We start from the raw sequence: 12,006 nt of genomic DNA on the forward strand, positions 1-12,006 counted from the left end.
CGAGTCACGGTCAGACTTGTGCTCGAGAGCCTCCAGATGGTCGAGTCGCAGCAGCTCCGGTTCGCGGGGTGAGTGGAGCTCACAATGAGCGACGTGAAGCAACGGCCTCAGCGACGAACCGCCTTCGCATCGTTGCTGCCGCGAAGGCGGCCTCGCCACCTGCCTCTCTACACCATCCGCNTGCTGCTCGTCTCCCCAGACCTCGAACTCCCCCGCCGCGGAATAGTCGCCGAATCCACCGTTACCCTTCACCGTTGCACCTTTGTTGCGACGATTGTCGATGAGTACGGGCCACGGGGAGCCCCGTTGCTCCTCCTTGCCCTCTGATACGCGCCTGTCCTCCTGTTTCCGCTTGTACTTCACCAGATACTGGCGTTTCTTGCTCGAGAGGGAAAACGACAAGCTGCCTCGGCGGTTAGAGTAACGACGGCCCGTCAGATTTCCGGCGGACGCACCGCGGTCCGCATATAGGTCCTTCCACGAGCGAGGCAGCGTATTCTTTTACCCTTCAGGATGTCAGCATGTCACGCTGGAATGGTTATATCCGCTGGAATGGCCGCCGTTTATACCACGCCGATTCGATCGTTGTTTTGAGGGTGGTTCGTTAAAACAGACGCATTCCACGATGGTTGAATTCGTTCCCGTGATTAGCCGTCGGCTATGGACCCGGCTAACGTGTACGCAAACTTTGTTATCGATCTGTCAACGCCAGCGAGAAAGTTCAACTCCCGCGCGATGCTACGCGAAAGGGGGATTAAGTGGATGGTCCCAGTCACTAGTCCGCCGTTGAACAGCGGACGATTATTTCTTCGTTGCAAAGGACACTTTTGAATAAGAGGCAGGTATACGTTGTTCAGACGGCTGTCGATGGATGGTGAAAGTTCCTTGAGAGGTATTTTTGTTGATCACTTTTGCGAAGGATTGATCGATGTTTCAGAATTCAGGACGATTCAGGATTCGACGCGTATCCCTTTTTCACTGCGAACACTTTCGAAGCACTGGAAAAACTCGATAATTTAACACTTGAACACTTTTTCCTTCACCAATTCCGAAACTTTAGATCGTATCGTGTTATTCCTTTTTTGTAATAAGAAGTATAAGCCAGAAGTAGAACGTTTCCTCAATGGCACATCACTAGAGAAACGATCCCGATGACAGAAGCAATTCTCTTCCAAGAACGAGCAGCCAACATACGTCACGGATACTCTCGACACGGACGAGCTAATTGGGTCAGGGGGTTGAGAACTGCACGCAAATCCGTGCCGGTGGAGCGTGAGCAGCGTGCCCTGAAGGTCCCAGGGGTGCAAGTGAAGAGACCGTGTCGCCGAGGACCAACCAGTTACTCAACAATTTCTCTCATCTAACTTCACTACTCCTTTTTTCGAATCGCTTTTAAACGGCAACAATTATTTCGATCCGTTCGCGAAATTAATGAAAAATCGAATCAAAGAAAGAAGAAAAAAACTTCGAGGCACTTCACGAAAAACGAAACTCCAATAACGATCGTGCCGAAGCGTGTTTAAATCCAATCGTGTGATCCTGCCGTCTGCTTTCGGCTTAGTTCGTCGTCTTCTCGAGCGTAGATACCGAGGTGATATAGCGTACAACGAGAGGTTACTGCACCACCAACGTTGTATCGTGCTCGTAGACTCCCCTCTTTATTGCGTTCAGTGAGAAACGATCTCGTCGTTCGAGAGAGAGAGCACGCTCGAGGAAAACGTATACACTCACGTCAGCTGCAGATCAAAGACTGAAGGGCCACAGCGCCGCAACGCCCGGCACCGAGTGACACTGAGTGTCCCCACCACGCCGCTCTCGACGCGCATGCGTGCCACGCGCTTCAGATCACCCCTCCAACACCATGAACGGATAAACCGTTGGAAGAGAACGCCGCCACGCGGGTGGTGTACTCACTATTCGTCGTCACGGCGCCGTGACCATCGTATCGCTGTGACTCGTCGTGTCTACGCTTGTTTTGCGATGCGGATCCGCCGGGGTGTCGATATCCGCGCACAACTTCTCACTGTTGGAAAGTTTCGAGAGGGATTGCTCGTGGGACGAAGGCTGGAAAGTTCTGGGTTTTCAGTTTTTGTCGGTGGCGGTTGATTGGATATTTTTTGATGGAGGGAAGCAAGGGGAACGAGGATCGAGGTTATTCGGTGGAATTGAAGAGGTGCGTGGGTAGTTCGATATGGGATTACGGTGTGCGGTCGGGTATCAACAAGTTAGGTAGAAGCGACGACGTGAAATGGTCAAACGTGGTAGTGGTGCGTGTGCTGATTTTTATCGTGAATTGTGATCGTTGTAAAGATCGAACAGATTCGAATGTAGAAAAGTGAAGAAGATCACATTTATCTTTAAATAAGACAAATCTTTATAATACGATAGTCAAGATTTTTTAGAATTTAGATTATTTTAAAATTTAACTAATTAAAAATTACAATTCATTAAATTTATTTGAGTAGATTTTAGATAAAAATGTTGGAAATTGAAAAAATATTTAAATATTTTTTCTTTTTAGATACACACCTAGAAATGCACACAAGAATTTTATTAAACGTTTTCAACGTTACGATAAAAAAATATTTAGAAATTTTATTATGTTTGAAATTAATAATGCGCTTTGGAACGAGAAAAAAGCTGCTTTCGCTATTGTGAACTTACTTGCTCTTTTGTTCCCTATATACGCGTTGGAACACTCTGAACCGTTTTTCTTTCTTATTAGCTTCATTTTCAATGTCGTATAATAGGTTATGTGCGACTTTCTTAGATGTCGTGATTTTCCTTTGATCCTTGCTAATAAATGAAAGGAATTTTCATCTGCAATTCATAACGTTGTATTATTATAACGTAATATTATTTTTTCTATAAATATAGACGTATTTTTATAGTTTTTGCCTTTATCACGTTGTAATTATAAAACTTTTATAGAATAATTATACAGAATAAATAATTATAGAATTTATAGAATTTATGTTTGAGATTTTGTATGGCTATGGAAATAATGAGAATTTTGTAAATTCTTTAGAACATTAATCGAAATTGGCAAACATTATTTCTATTTTGTTTTTTCATTTTTTATAAAAAAGAAGCAACTTTTTATCCTTTATATATTTTGGGTCTTTGGGTCAACTTATAATTTAGAATTTACATTTATATATTACATTTGTATTACGATCGATTCATTACGGACTAATTTTGAAGTAATTTCTGCATTGAACAAGTTATATCGCTAGAAATCTCTATTCATAGATCTCGTGAATCGGGTAAACTTTCAACTATTCGAAACACGGTAAATGAAAACGAGGATGCAATGCAAACAGGTCAGACGACATGTAAACAGCGCCACTAGTGATCGTCTGGAACTACGGAATAGATGAGCATGCCTGTCATATCTCCGTAAGAAATCTACCATTAATATATCTAACTACTTTTGCGTAACGACGTTACAAAATACTTTCAATTATATCGTCATAGTGCATTGTCATGGTACATAAAAAGATAATACAAACGACAAAACAAAAGGCAATAATAATCACGAAGATAAACTTTAATAACGCAATACGTGAAAACGTATTAACTGCACAGTTTATAATTAATAATATCGTGTTACAATTATCGGTCAGTAAATAGACAAGGGGCGTATCGATATTGTTACATATATTGTTTACCTGTGCCATCGATGAAAATAAAAGACGAAATATATCCTATTGATTGATTTGCATCTCAACAATCTCGAATCGTAAAAATAATCGCTTCTCTCGCATTAAATGTCCTGAGCAATTACATCGTTCGAAGTTCAAAGTATTATACAACGAATGCAGTATATAAACGAATAATTTATATACGAAACTTAGAGATTTTTATTGCTTTGAAAGATACAAAAATATAACGTTATACGATACAAATGAAAATTTATGAAAATAGAATTAAGCAATGATACTTTTTCTACATTCTCATCAAGATTAAGTAGAATTTTAAAAACGAATATTATTTATAATGATTTTAAATTAAAAGAAGATTGATAAATTGTGTAATATGAAATCCCTTTTTTCCACAATATTTTGCATTCTTGATAAAAAATATTTTGCAAAAATTCTCTTTCTAAATCATGCAACCAAATTCCTCCCAAATTCTGTAGCTATCGAAGAAGCTAGCCAAGTATCAATACGTTTAATTTCTTCGACTCGACGAACAGTCATGTATTATCCACCTGTACACCACTAATTAAAACCTCTTGCTCGTAAAATCGACGATTCCTATCATCCAGTCAAAGAACGGAGTTACTATCATCGTCGATTTAATCGCCTCGAAAAGGGTGGGCCCTCTCTGGCGCCGATTACACCACGCTTGAACGAGACCGCGAATTCCGTCGAGGCGAACTCGAATTTATAATTAAATACTCGATCGTAATTTCTCGTCAGCTTGGTGACGCGTATCCAGTTAGGATGATCCTAAATCGCTACTCCCCTCCTCCCACCCAAGCTCCACCCCCACTCCGTCCCCGTCTGTATCTAGACATCTTTGCAGATGCGACGAGGGTTATAGAGATACTATTGACTCTCTCGAAGCTATTCCGTCGAGAGCACGACTCGTGAGAGTGTGCCCTCGCTCGTTGGGAAGTTTAATTATCCCCTTCGGTACATCCTGCTGGTCGTTGATACTGACGAACAATCGTGGTAGACGCACAGACGCACGCACAATGTACGTACACCACGGGCGGGATGGAGACGAATGGATGAAAGTTGGGAAGAAAGGGAGAAGAGATGGATGGAGAAGTTGTTTCAGTCGAAATTTACCTACAACGTTTACACTTTTTAGTGGTGGCGACTCCTGCTCGCTTGCCATTCTTTCCAACTATCCAAGGTATATAGATTGTTTCTTAAAACTTCCACTCAAACTTGTTAAATTGAATATTGATTTTAAATTTAGATTTAGAATATTTCTTTAAATCATTTTAAATTCCGCGTGCGTGAATATTTTAAAAATATCTTTTTAATCTTGTCATCATAATTTGATTTTGATTTTATAAAACTCATTAAAATTGAGTTTTATATACTTTTATATTATGCAAAGGATCTATAGAGGTAATCAGTGTATAACTATCATCACAATATGTTTCGATACAATTTCAAATCCGTCAATCCTATATCCGATTCCCTCGCATTACGAGACACCCGTAAAACGCAAATATGCTGTGACCCGAAACGAGTGGCGTAAAGAGTATAGGCACAGTGAAAGGAAAATTCGCGACAGGGCCTTTGATGTCGCTTAAACAGAAAACGTCGGCCGTTGCTGTACCACGACTTAGATTCTTCCTTCCTTCCTTCCTTCCTTCCTTCCATTCTTTCCTTCTCCCTCTCCTTCCTTCCTTCCTTCCATTCTTTCCTTCTCCCTCTCCTTCCTTCCTTCCTTCCTCCTTTCTTTCAAGCCAGCTAATTCCTTACGATCGTCTAGACTCACAGCACGTTGGATGCTTTGAATCTCCCTTCTCTTTTCTTTCCTTATCGGCATGCATCTCCTTGGTCCTTCTCTGTCCGCTTTGAGAGGCCGCCACGAGTACCGGCAGCTCCGCGACTATGAAGATATCGTCCTCCCGCCACAAGGACTCATTTGTTCTCCTTATCTACTCGGTAGGCACTTCTCCGCCTTTGGGACATCCGGACGAGCCTCTTTCTCGTGCAATTTGCATTCGTATATACACGATTCGAACACAACACGTGCATAGACGCACGCACGCGTGTACACGCGTTCACAACTGTCAACGCCATTTTGTGGCCACGTGAGCGGCGTGGCCGGAGTGGGGGGAGTGCGAGCGAAGAGAGGCGAGTTTTATCGAGCACGAACGAGGAACAGATCGAGGAACGATAGCACGTTTGAAGACGACAAGCGGCAGGCGGCTTTGACGGCGCGTTCCTTGCGTTTGCGAGCGACCTGCCCTCTCGCTGCGGGCATTGTACGAAATTTCTGCTTGTTTTACGAGAAACCAGCCGACTGCCCGTGGCGTTTGTGATTTTAACTCATACCTTCCACCGGTGAACTCCACTAACTCGCCCCTTTGTCAGAGAGCAGCGTTTGCACAGCGAAATTCTCTCTCTCTCTTTCTCTCGCGGTCGGGCCGCGTTTCTATGTGTTTCATTTTGCATTTTCTAACCTGATCGTCGTCCAATCGTACTCCATTTGACTTGGATTAATAAAATGAAATAGTTATTGGATACTTGAGATGGAATGAAAAATCACGGGATGATCTGCGTGAATCGGATAATACGGATATTTGTCCATTGAGATGTACGTGTGCCCATTGATTTCTGGATTTAGATGAACCGATCCACAGATGTGCGTGATATTGCAAATGAATTGTAATTGTTGCCCTACGATGAATTACAACGCTAAGATCGATACTTGCTATCGGTTTACTCGATTAGAGAACAACCATCGCTAGTACTGATAGCAGTGTTTCGTTTCGAAATACGTTATTAAGAATTAGTATTTTAGTATTGATATACTTTCTGTAAAAGTTATTAGACAATAGGATTTTTTATTTTTCTTTATTCTTACATTTTTATCAAAAATAATTGTAATTTTTTAAGGATAATAAAATTAAATCTAAGAATTTTCTAGTAGTTTTTTTATTCCTTATAAAAATTGTTTTGCTATTTTTCCTACATTTTTATTGTTCAATGTTAGAGATACTTTTAATTCTTAATGCGGAAACACGATGGAATAAAAAAAGAAAGACATTCTTTATAACGGTTTCTATTGTTACAACGTGAAAACGGTAGTATTAAGAGAGAATGGACAGCGTCGTTAATTCGTATAAGATTAATGTGCTTTAACATTAAAGATAAATTGATTGATTTTTATAACATATTTATTTAATAATTTATCTTTATTGGAACGATAATGTAAAACAAAAAGGTAAGAGTTGCGATTAAAAAGTATTTTAATATCGTTGAAAATTAAAGATTTTTCTCTTAATTTGTATCGCGGTCATAAACTACGGCGCGTATCTTTTCAGCAGCACGCGACAGCCACGCGAGAACAATCGAGATCCACGAGGCACGATTTCTCTCGTAAAGCTGGCTCGCGCCTTTTGAATTTTCCCTGGTCCTCTTAATTCAATTTTAAACTAATTTCCTTAAACCGTTCTATATGCATGGATATTGTCCGGCGTCCAATCTTCCTAAGTTTTTTAATTCAATTTCAAACTAATTTTCTTAAAGGCTTCGACCCTCTTTGGAGATCCGGACCGCGCGACCAACTTACTCGCGAGTTACCAGCTGAACGCTTAGTGGTGTCATTAGCTTTGCATAAAAGGAAAGCGGACAAGTGGGAAATAAGGTTATTTTTATTATCACTCGTAGCCCTCTGTCGGACATTATTAGCAACTACGATACTCATACAAATCTAAAATGCCAATTATTTGTGACACTTTGCCAATTTTACAGAAGAATATTTACAAAATTAAATATTAAATATTATAATTATTAAATATTAAAATCGTAAACTAACACAAGAATATTTAATATTCGAAAGTTATATTAATACTTTAACTATCGAAGATGAACGAAACGAACGAAATCTAAATTTATAACCTCAAATTCTCGAACAAAAATAAAATCGTCAATCTTTCTTCTTCCTTTCTATTTTTGAAAAAAAAAAAAAGAAAACGAAAGAAAAGGAAAAAATACAAGATTGAAAAATTGCAATACGTTTGTCCCGAATAAATAAATAAAGTAAAAGTTTCATAAGTGAATAAATATTTTTCCACGAAAATGGAGCATCGCAGAGAACGTGCCAACGTTCCTTTTCGTTCGTCACGTGGCGATAACATAAACTCGCGCGCCTCGTTCGCCAGTTTCACCCGCTGGAATGTATTAAATCTCTCGTGACAATGACGTTTGCATTTCTGAAGTGCTGACGCGACCCATACAGGCCGTCGGGCGTGCACTCGAAACAAGGGTACATCGTTTTCACGACGACGCCGTGTTTTTTTGCCCGCGCTACTCGCTGGCGTATACGAGCGTGCGATATGGGGAACAGAGACACTTGACATCGGCTGTTTGCTCGAACACGCGGCAAACATGAAAAAAAATATATATATACATATATATATATATGTGTATATAGAGAACTTCCGATCGGTAGACACGTTATCAACGGAATAAATCCGACGGTAACTGTCCCAGAGAGAGAGAGAGAGAGAGAGAGAGAGAGAGAGAGAGAGAGAGAGAGAGAGAGAGAGAGAGAGAAAGAGCTTTCGGCATTCAAATCGTTCCGCCACCAGTCTCGAGATGGTCAATTTATGTAGAGAGGTGCTTTCTGTGTTTCATTTACAACAGATAGCACGTACGATATAAAAATAAAAGTTATGTATGTATGTATATATATATATTTTACACGGAGGAACGGGAGCTTTTATTGAGTTTCCTGCGTTTGTAAAAGGTTTGATGAAAGTTTTTTGAACGTGTTACTCGATATTAATAAAGTTGCACTAACGTTTATTTGAAGTTTATTTCTCTTTTTTATTTTCCTCTGTATTAAATATGAATTTTATCATGTTTTATTGGAATTCATAAATGTTAAATAAAATCGATGAGAATGTATCTATACGATCGATAAATTATTTAAAACAACTATGAGAGATACCATGAGATATAGCTATGATTCTTCGTAACCGAAAGAACTAGGAACCGTGGCCAATCTTGATAAAGAAGTTTATTTCAATCTATTGTGCACGGCTCGATGATCAAATCAAGATGATCCAAGATCGTTCCATTAAATCAAACATCTTTGTGCTCACTCTTCTCAAAAATCTAATTCGCTATTCTCGAAACAGAATATTTTTCAAAACAATTTTTAGAAAGGTCTTGATATTTTTTTCTAACGCTACATTTTTTATTTGTTACTTTATGTTGATTTGTAATACGATTATATTTTTTTTTGATAGATTCGCGTTAGAGGCGACAGATTAGACGAAAATGGACGAGCCTCTGATATATATATGGTCAATATATGGTCTGGTTGTAATATCGTACCACGGGAATACGAGAATGGAGAGATTGGCCGGTTTGATTTCTCCGCCATGCCAATGAGCACGCCAGTCGATGTTGGGGATCTCGGAATTGTTCCAGCTAACGATGGGCGTTCGATGCCCTCGGAGTTCTTGAGCGATTCGGTTGTGTAAGCATTGGAATGCTCCTGAATGTCGTAAATTATGCAGAAGGGAATTATACAATCAAAGAGATATCCAGATGTACGTAGATTAATTAAAATTATATAATTATTATTATGCAATTGGAACGATGAATTTATATTTATAAAATTTATATTTTTACGTATATGAAACTAGTCGAGCAACAAATTTCAAACGTTCAATCATTTTTTTATGACCTATAATAATTTTAAATGCAACTTCATTCGAGAAAATTTCTAATAATTTCACATAACCTCAATCTCGAGTCAATACACGTACGTCTCGAAGCGCCTTGAGTATGTGTTACGTCACTTGTCTCTTTTTCTCCCATTCTCGCCTGGTCCCTTGCGATTCTCAAGCATTCATGGAATCTGACAGGCATAGGCCGTAACGTGACTGCTTATTAAAAGGAACGGGCACGCTTTATTTCGCCAAGGGAAACAAGCGACAAGGTAAATATTGTATGTCGAGTTGATGTGCGTCCACGTTGTCGCGGAAACGCGGCAGGCGTCCTTTGAGTGCCTCTTACGGCCGATGCCTGTTGATGCCTCGTTTGCTCTGTGATTGAATGGCCCGCTTCGTTTGCTCAAAACGACGCTCGTACCCTGCACGTAATTTATGGGAACGAATGTTTTTTTTTTTTCTTTATTAATTCTTGCCTGTGTTTCGTGATGATAAAATTTTAACATGACAAAATGCCACGATATATAAACAATTCGAGGAAACTATAAATATAATTTTATTTCATACTTGATGAAACTTGATTACTTTTTGAATCTAATTTACGCGAAATTTTTTAACGAGTATCCGATTATTTAGATTATTGGATTTTTGTTATATGAACTATTATCGTAACTTGGGTTCTATTTATCTGAAAGAAAATACTAAAAATAAATATAACGAAATAGTAGCAAAAATGATATATATCACTGAAGACAAAATTCGAGAAGAAAAAGTGGTTCAAAAATCTTTAAATGAAACTAATTAATTTTGCCCATACTATTTTATTTCAATTATTAACGTTTAACATTAGTTGATTTAACTCCAGTATAATAAAAATTCAATTTAAAGATTTAATTTGCCAAATATTACACCACTGCTTCCTAACTTAATTTCTAAATATTATTTAAGATCTTAATTATAATCGATGATTATACGAACGTCCCAGTAAATATAACCTCTCAAAAACGTTTTTAACATTTTTCTATCGAATCATTCGATAATTTCGAATACCATTCTCTTCGAAACTTCATTCATCCCGTGTTTCTCGTTTCATTCACAGCTTCAGCTCCGAGCCAAACGTAACGTAATCTGTCATAGAGAGGAGGAGAACAGATACCACGAATCTCGCAATTGGCACGGATCCAGGGAACCGCGTTATCGCCACCGTCCACTGTATGAACTCTCGCTGAATTGCCTCGAATCGCGTTGGCAGCGTGGCGAAAGATGGCGTTAGCGGCGCAGACGTCATAATATCCGTTGAGATGCGACGTTAAAACGTTGAAACGCGGCGGTTCATGAGTCGCGGTTAGGCTCACAGTATCGAGAGGTCGATCTGTTGTTCGTGGAACGCGGATTGCACGGTTAATGGGCAATCGAGAGGCAGACAATAGGCAACGAGTCCTTTTCGCGAAACCTCCTTAATGCTGTTCGCTTCTTTTAAATTACGGCCGGCCGTTCCGTTCGTGCCAACCTCCCCCAAACTTCTCGAGGAGAGGAAGCTTGTATAGTAACCGACGAGTGTTCCGGCAAGAAGGGTTTTCGCGTTGGAGACCGCGTTCAATGGACATTGCGTGGCTTCAAGGATCTTTTCTTTCTTCTTTCCTTTTTTCTTTCTTTTTGCAACGGTAAGTTGAGCTTTTTTTGTAAAGTTAAATTCTTTTGTTGGAAACAGAATGGATAGTGTTATGGTGGGTATGAATGTTGATTATTAGAAAAAATATTATATTCGTTTATTAAAAATATTTAGGAAAATATTTATTTAAGTAAGTTTGATCAAAATTCTTTAAAATTTACTCGATATTAGGTATACTTTAATGAAATTATATTTATTTTATATTTTTGTATTTTATTTACTAGTTTGAAATTTTACTTTTGGATGAATTTTTAAACAATCAAATCAATGATTTATAGTTCCATTTCTGTCAATCATCTTTCCTTGCATAAACAATTATTTTGTCTGAATCATCCAACGTACTACTACGTTTTCGAAGTACGTTTCGACCCGGCATAAGCATTGATACGTATTTTTTTTTTCTTTATTTCATTCAACTGTTTCAAAATATCAAAACGTCACGACGTATTTAAATTCACTGGTTATTTTGAAGCATATTTGTCATCCGTCAACAACGTACGTCGCCGCTATTTTTCCTCGCGCAATAACTCGAAAAACATATTCTTAATGTAATTACGAATGAGCTTGTTCAACTCTCGCCATATTTCACGGGAAGAAAAATAAAACAAAAGAAGAAGAAACAAAAATCATTTCCCCATATCATAGATGGGGTATAAAAATTTAATAGTTGAAGTTAATAATAAAATTACTTCGATAATTTATCCTTCTCGACATCGAATATAACCACAAATAACCATAGTATATTATACGAGATTATAGAGTGGATAATTCTAATAACTACTTGAATAAATATTATTCAAACATTTTGACACACAATTATATAAACTTTACTCCAAATTTTTAACTTTTTCATTTAATTTAATGCCCAATTATTTTCCGATCCATATAACGATAATAATAAAAAAAATTTAATTTTCAAAACACTACAATTTTCAAAAAAAAAAAAAAAAAACTA

At 38.5% G+C, this 12,006-nt stretch overlaps 1 protein-coding gene and 1 long non-coding RNA gene across 10 annotated transcripts in view; one reads left to right on the forward strand and one right to left on the reverse strand.

Annotated features, from left to right (window-relative positions):
• Positions 1–9,264, forward strand: part of LOC102680433 — a 13,910-nt gene extending 4,646 nt beyond the window's left edge. The window contains exons 2-3 of one of the 3 annotated variants that reach the window (XR_421652.2): positions 5–2,173; positions 8,951–9,264. This is a non-coding gene — a long non-coding RNA (uncharacterized LOC102680433). Of the gene's footprint in view, positions 1–4; positions 2,174–2,521; positions 2,553–7,223; positions 7,392–8,950 lie in introns of those variants that run through there. The other 2 variants (XR_004150354.1, XR_421651.2) reach the window with 2 other exon arrangements.
• Positions 1–12,006, reverse strand: part of LOC102681021 (teneurin-a) — a 401,303-nt gene that overhangs the window by 94,345 nt on the left and 294,952 nt on the right. Inside the window, exon 1 of one of the 7 annotated variants that reach the window (XM_006614784.2) lies at positions 1–131. The exons of the other annotated variants lie outside the window; for them this stretch is intronic. The gene's annotated coding sequence lies outside the window, so the exon portion shown is untranslated. Of the gene's footprint in view, positions 132–12,006 lie in introns of those variants that run through there. 7 annotated transcript variants of the gene reach the window in all.

This window comes from Apis dorsata, unplaced genomic scaffold, assembly GCF_000469605.1.
Source record: "Apis dorsata unplaced genomic scaffold, Apis dorsata 1.3 scaffold_197, whole genome shotgun sequence".
Taxonomy (NCBI): Eukaryota; Metazoa; Arthropoda; class Insecta; order Hymenoptera; family Apidae; genus Apis; species Apis dorsata.